This window comes from Oxyura jamaicensis, chromosome 2, assembly GCF_011077185.1.
Source record: "Oxyura jamaicensis isolate SHBP4307 breed ruddy duck chromosome 2, BPBGC_Ojam_1.0, whole genome shotgun sequence".
Lineage (NCBI taxonomy): Eukaryota > Metazoa > Chordata > Aves > Anseriformes > Anatidae > Oxyura > Oxyura jamaicensis.
This window is the reverse complement of record NC_048894.1, coordinates 105,260,746-105,268,661: the sequence shown is the minus strand read 5'-3', so window position 1 is coordinate 105,268,661 and position 7,916 is coordinate 105,260,746.

Genomic DNA, 7,916 nt, shown 5'->3' with positions numbered 1-7,916 from the left:
ACCTCCCCACTTCCACTGCTGCATAATACTGCATTGCAGAAAAACAGTAATGGTATGGCAAAGCTGAGGGCTGATTGCAAATGACAATAACCACGTTTCCATTGATTGATGAAAAAGCAACAACAACAAACAAACGTTGTTTTCAGAGTAGGATGAAGCCTACTCATAAGAGAATAAGAAAATTCTTTCATTAAGATGGTGATGCTGCAATTGTGAATTCTAGTTTATGGATCCCAGTTTACAGCTGCATTAATCATTCAGAAGTGATCTATATCTTGTTCCAAATGTGCATCTGGCTTCAAAATAAAGGTGGGTGCAGATCTGCAGTACAATATTCACAGATGCAGATTTATATGACAAATGACTGGCCCTGGCAAGATAATGGGGAATATCACCTTTCGTTACTATGCTACATCAAAATCCTTAGATGAAATATCTCCCATTATACACATTTCTTGATAAAATTATTTTTCATTTTTCAGATCCTGAATAATAATGGCAATGAATGGTGATATAATACCAAAAAAGAGCAGTATTTGACGTGATTGAGGTGGATGTATGACTAAGTATTTTACGTGCCAGAACTTTCACTCAGGTCTGTGGAGGAACCTCATGTAGAGGATTGCCTGCTAGAAGATTTAGCATGTCTTTTATATTCAGGGAGGCTTCCAGAGGAAAGCTTGTTAAGGAATAATTAGATGGAAGTCACACACTTTGATTCAGAAATGTTACTCTGTTGGACTGCTATGGGCTGGAATCTCTGCCCCATTTGTTCTTTACTTACCGTGGGTGCTGCAGTGCAGCACGGGGCTTTCACGGTGCCATATATCATGAAATCCCTATTCAGGAACTCTGAATGCAGCATGACAAGGACCTGAAGAGCTTGCAGAGGAAGTGTCCTTTTCAGGTGTTTCACTCTTTGAAGGCAGGAAAATCCTCCCTTGTGTGAGAGAGATGTGCTGCTCGGGAAGCCATCTTATTTAAACTATGTTTTTTGTCAAAAAAAATCTTTTCCACTGAAAACTTTAGGCAGCCATGCCTGTGCTTTAGGGTGCTTTGATCCAACACATGCTGCCAAGATGTACTCATTCCCACAGAAGACTCTGCTCTCCTTCCTGCAGCTCCCAATCTGCTTGGCTCAAACCTAGTTTAGATATTGCTATAGTCATTGCGAGCTCCTGGAGTAAGTGTGGCCAAAAGCACACAATACAGACAGAATGTGAATTCCAGCTTTTAATTTCCTTTCTATTTCCTGAATTCCCATCACTTCATATCAATGTTTCAACTCTTTTTATTAGAGTTTGACAGAAAAAGTCCATAGGATCCCGCCGCGTATTTGATTCTTATTTTCCTGATCCCCAGATGCAGGATGCAAACCAAAAAGGGGAAATAAAAGCAATAGAGTGGGTCACTAAACGGGCTGAATTTAAATCTTCATGGAGTCAACTCCTCCAGATGATATTCTTTGGAGGGTTTTTTTATTATTATTATTTGTTTAAAAAATGACACAGTGAGTTCAGTCTAGAAAATTGTGGTGTAAGGTTGATACCGCTCCTTGACATACTCAGAGTTCAGGTTGAACTTGTTATTCAGGGTGTCATTAAATATGTTCACTACAGGACCCTGACACACATTCTGCACCTGTATTCCCTTAAGTTTAAAGGAATAGCTTGTTCCTAAAGAAAAATATATATGTAAAATGACTGTAATGTCTGCATGAGGAAGGCAGCCAACTTTTGGTAGGAAATGTGAATGGACTTTTTTTAAAATGTGTGGCTTCCAATGAAACTGGAAGTTTGGTTCAGCATTTGTGCTCCCCACATGCTGCGCTTGGCAGCTCCATTAAAAGCCCAGACGTACAGAACATGCATTTCTTTACTGCTCCACACACACTGCTATATAATTCTTCACTTTTTTTTGTGGAGAAGAGACGGCAGAAAAAAGAATCAATAAAATGTTTTATAAAGTGTGTAACATTTTCTATAAAATGAGTATGCTGAATCAAGTGTTATTCCATCCTTTATGCTACTGGGTAACTCTGTTGGGAATTAAAAACCAGAAGCAAGTCTTGAATGTTTGTGATTTCAGGCCTTAGCACTGCTAGGAGTTGGTGTGGCAACCAACAGCGTGAGTGTATGTGTAAGTGTTCTGTTTTTTTTCCTAATTACTATTTGCTTAATGCAACAAACTCCTAGCCTTTGGAGCTAGTGCCAAAACTCCTTTGCATTTCTCACTAGAATTAAATACTACAGCTGAAAATTACCTGATATCTATTTCAGCCATTGCCTACCAAGGCTGCCTCCCTTCACCTGCTCTCCCTGGTTCCATTCTTCTCACACGTAATTTCTGTGAACAACCTGGAAACACATGATTTTTATTTTTATTTTTTAATTAAGAGAGTAGCTGCTAACATTATATCCCCTCAGCTGTAAGAACCATGAAAGTATGCAGCTGTGATCATCAGTGCCTGCACCACAGGCAGAGAAGCAAGGCACATGGAGAAGTCTGTGCCACTCAGTGTGGAGCGCAGTGCAGCCCCATCCATGACTTGAAGCTGTCAGGAGCATCCCTGCAGAACAACATGGTCTGGACAACATGGTCTGGACAACATGGTCTGGACAACATGGTCTGGACAGGGCTGCTGATATCCCATGGTAGCCCACGGGTTACTAGCAGAGCTGATTTTTCCTCTGTGGCTGTGGTGCTCAGGTTGTGCTCAGTGCTTAACACCTTCCTGTGGCTGTATAAGCGAGCAGTTGTAGGAATGGAAAGGTTCCTGGCACTTGTTCTTGTGTCTATTTGTGCTGCATTAACTCAGCTGCAGAGACCAAATCCGCAGAAGGTTATTCTGTTACCAAGTTGTACTCCATCCTCTTAAGCCTGCCAGGGTGCCTGTACACCATTTGCTTAAGAATCAGGTCTTCTGAAGACCCCACAGAAATGTAACCCGTCCAGCATTATGCTTGTCTCGTGCTCACAGCTCACAACAGATGCAGCGTTGAGGTTTCATAGCCCAATCTCTGCATCACCCCAGGCAAAATTTGGCTTTTCCACCAGGCTTTGCTCAGGTGAGGCTGGCACATGGGCAGCACTGTGCTCGGACAGACCCAGCCGTGCCTGCACCTTTAGCCACAGTGCTGTGTATCGTGGTGGGCTGGAGCAGTGGAGAAGAAACACGTTTCCCCTGAGGCCAGCTCTGCTGTGCAGGCAGTAACCTCCAGAGAAGGGGAGCCAGAAGGAAGGTGACGTGCTGTGCCCCTGTCAGGGTGCAGTCAGGGCTGGCTGCTCCCCACAGCACTCCCGAATGGTACATATGTAGCTGCTTTATAAGGCTGTACGTAACCTTTCCCCCAAGGAAACTCCTTGTCAGCATCAGTATTAAGTCATCGCCATCGGCTACACCTAAACACTTTTCACATTAAATATTTTAATGAGTCCAAAGACCAGAACTAATATATATCATAACCGTATCAAAACATACCATAAGCAGTGAGGTGCCAGTAGACCAACCTTTCAGAACAGCAGTCTCCAGCCTGAAGTAAATGTTTTCTTCCTGGATCCATCTTCTTGCCAGCTCTTGACACTAAATCGACAGAGCCAAACAACGCAAATTAACAAATTCTCATTCCTCTGCAGCAACTGGAAACAACATGATTGCATTAGCATAGTTCCTCTGCTGCCAGTTTCTCATGCCAAGCCCCGCTATCAACACATTTCATTGTACTTCTCGCTGTCAGCTGCTCTCTATCAGTAGATAAGACACTTAATTTGCAGAGGGGGTGAACATCTCTTAGCAAGCGTTTGAATCACCCATTAGTATGGCTCTGTTTTACAGAGTAAAGGCAAGTCTTGAATATTGGCTTTACTTGATGGTTTGTGTAATCTTTTTCTTCTTTTCACCATAACATCTGAGAACCACATTAAGTGTTTAATGTATTTATCCACAGAACTCCCCTGCGAATAGAGGGTGTACCATTATCCATACTACAGACCCGGGAAATTAACGTGAGGCCTGAACTGATTGAACAACTTAGCCAAGCTCCGGGCAGGAAATCTGTAGCACAGATAGAAATTGAACCCTGACTCTTATCCAAGTGCATCTTTTCTACATGGCCATCTCTCATCTGGACAGGTCTCCGGGAGAAAGAACGATTTCCTGTAGCAGAATCGCTGTTGTATTCACTTTGGCTGTCTCAGAATGGGAACAGCTGCTTGTTCACAAAGGCAAGCAGATCCCAAAGCTGCTGAGTGTGCTGAAGTACGGCTAAGACAGTCCAGCCCCCAGGGCATCTGCAGTCCTTACCTGCAGACACGGAGCTTACGTGACCAGAGGGGGTTGAGTTGGCTCCCAAAGGACCCTAAATCCTGAAATGATCTTGAGGCAATCTGGGAGGCAACTCTCTGGCAGAGCTGCCAGATCAGTTTGTGCGAGCATTACCTAATGGCTTCCCTACAAAGACAGCCTTATTTTCTTAGGTTAAAGCCGCTGTCCTTGTCCTGTAATGGAAGAACCATTTTTACTTTGCATCCAGGTAAGGGACAGGAATTTCTAAATGCACTCCAGTGAGGCTCTGCCCCTCAAACACACTGATTTTTTTTTTTCTTCCGTGTAACTGAGTTCATCCAGACCTGGGTCAGGTGTAGCCCTTATAGTAACTCACAAGTGTAATCCAATTCTTTTAATATTGATAACATCCTTAAACATTGTTTCATCCAAATATTCATGCAACCTTTCATTTAAATGGAGTAATTAAAATAATTTGCATTTATTGAACCACACAGAAGGGATACTGTACAAATGTTTTGGTATCAGTTGCCAGCAGCTCTTGTAGCAGCACTTGTAATATGTTAATTTGGGAGACTTCAGGTCCTGTTATTTTTCCCTTACAGTGCCACAACAAAGTGATATTTAATCAGCTCCTACAAAGCTAGTGCCTTGAGTTATTGCCAAAGTGACAGCTGCAGGCAGGGAAGGGTGAATGAAACCTTGTCTGTCACTGATGGACAAAAAGCTCCAGAATAAGGCTCTGTGAAACGCATCAAAGGCAAGAAAATCTTTTTCTCCCTCCCCTCCAAACTAGTTCAATTAGTTTCTTCAGTTGTCTTGTCCGTGATTTCTAAGCATAAGCTTGTATGCAGTTCTGCAATTTTCTTTGTTTCATGTCGTGCTATAGGGCTGCACCAAGAGACCTTTGATCCCCAGTATTGGTCACTGTCTTTAGTATGGATTTGAGGGGGGGGAAATGTGGGGCAGAAAATGCCAGGACAGTTTGTCAGGAGCCGTCTTAAAAATCTTGAAAGAATAGAAACATTGTTGATTTTTATCATTTAGTCCTCTATCATTTAGTCTATCATTCAGAACATTCCTCTTGTGTATTTAATTAAACACAGGCATTGCTGTTTTGTTTTCAGTGCCTGTTTGCTTTCATGCTGAGTGTGTTGGCTTCTGTGAATTGGTCCAGCACCCGATAATATTTGATGATATTTCAGCATCAGGAAGCCTTGAAAGCATGTTAGTTATACAAAACACTCTTGTAACAATTTACCATGGGGTTCCTTTTTTTTTATTAAAAAGATGTTGTTGCTTGGTGTTCTCAACCTGCATTAGCCTTGTTACCCTTGTGGGCCACAAAGAGAAGTTACAAGTGTGATTAAATTTCAAGCAGATGAAAGTGAAAAGTTTATTTTTAATAAAAGGTACTCAAGAGCTGGGCTATATTCAGTCTTCAAGACACTTCACAGACCTCAGACAATAAGGTGGCAAACTCACCAAGGCAGACAAATGACTAGACTATGGATGAGGTGTTAGTCTCAAAATTCAGAGACAATTCCTTCTTTTATGACCCCTTATCTCTCATAACCACATAAATAATACTCTTAGTGGTATTGCTGCACTGCCAATTTTGTAGCATATAAGACAAAAGGAATAATGTGGGTTACAGAAGCTTGACTAACACAGAAGGAGTTAGTGTGCCAGACAACTGTGCTGGCCTTCTACAGTGGGGTTACAACACTGGTGGATAGGGGAAGAGCAGCTGACATCACCTACCTGGACTTGTGCAAAGCATTTGACACTGTTCCCAGTGATATCCTTGTCTTTAAATTGCAGAGACATGGATTTGATGGATGGACGACTCAGTGGGTAAGGAATTGGCTGGGTGGCCACACAGAGAGTTGTGGTCAGTGGTTCAATGTCCAGGTGGAGATCAGTAAGGAGAGGTGTTCCTCAGGGAGCAGTGATGGGACGGGCGCTGTTTAACATCTTGGTTGGTGACATGGACAGTGAAATTGAGGGCACCCTCAGTAAGTTTCCCAGTGACACCAAACCATGTGGTGCAGTTGACATGTTGGAGGGCAGGGATGTCATCCAGAGGGAGCTGGGCAGGCTTGAGAGGTGGGCCTGTGAGAACCTCGTGAGGTTCAACAAGGCCAAGTGCAAGGTCCTGCACCTGGGCTGGGGCAATCCCAAGCACAAACGCAGGCTGGGTGGAGAAGGAATTAAGAGCAGCCTTGATGAACATTAATTATATTATATCATATTATATTTTATTATGTAATTATACTATATATGTGTATGTATAATAATAATTATTAATTATAATTTCAGCCCAGAAAGCCAACTGTATCCCAGGCTGCACCAAAAGAAGTGTGGCACGCAGGTCAAGGGAGGTGATTCTCCCCCTCTGTTCTGCTCTCTCAGGTGAGACCCCACCTGGAGCACTGTGTTCACCTCTGGGACCCCCAACATAAGGGCATGGACCTGTTGGAGTGAGCCCAGAGGACCACAAGGATGATCAGAGGGATGGAGCACCTCTCCTGTGAAGACAGGCTGAGGGAGTTGAGATTGGTCAACTCAGAGAAGAGAAGGCTTCAGGGAGAGCCAACAGCAACCTTCCAGTACCTAAAGGGGGGCTACAGAAGAGCTGGAGAGAGACTGTGTCAGGGAGTGTAGTTATAGGACAAGGAGGAATGGCTTTAAACTAGACGAGTGGAGACTCAAGTTTGACATTAGGAAGAAGTTCTTTACTCCGAGGGTGGTGAGGCAGTGGAACAGGCTGCCCAGAGAAGCTGTGGATGCCCCATCCCTGGAACTGTTCAAAGCCAGGCTGGATGGGGCTTTGAGCAACCTGGTCTGGTGGGAGGTGTCCCTGCCCATGGCAGGGGGGCTGGAACAAGGTGATCTTTGAGGTTCCTTCCAACCCAAACTATTCTGTGATTCTATTATCTGAGTAAAGTGGTAAGAAATTTCTTTGCTATCTCCAAGTTGATTGTATTGCCCCTAGAAACTGGGGAAAGAAATGATGAAAGGATGCATTTGGAGAAGGAATGATGAAAGACTGGAAACTTCAAGGCCAAACTGAGAGGCAGAATGAGTGTAGCATTCAGCAGGGAGAATGGCAAGGACTCAGAAATGCTACAGCTATGCAGAGCTAGTAATGAACTGACTTCTAATGCCACCTGTAGGGCTCTTTAAGTCATCAGTTGGAAAGTGTGAAGGATAGGAAGCTGCTGGGGTCAGCTTATTCATCATAAAGAAAGTCCAGAAACACCCCCTTCCCTCAAAAGGCCTATGGGTTCCTTTCATAGCTTCCCAAAAGATCTAGCAATGTCCTGTTTTGTCTAAAATACTGCTCTGAATATAGTCTTCAGTCATACCAGTCTTCTTTGCCAGCAGTGAATAGTCTTCACATTCTGTAAATTCTTTGAGTACTTCCTGTTTAAGTCTACATATTCAAATATCCTGAATATTAATTTCCGTTGCCTGAAAATATGCAAGTCTCACACTCATTAATTTAAATCACGTTAAAGTCTGCTGTACAAAAACCACTTCTTATATCTCTCTGATCTCTTGAGCAGCGTAAACTAGCTTGGACTTTAAGGTCCATGCTTCAGTTCAACAACTGCTATCAGTACTA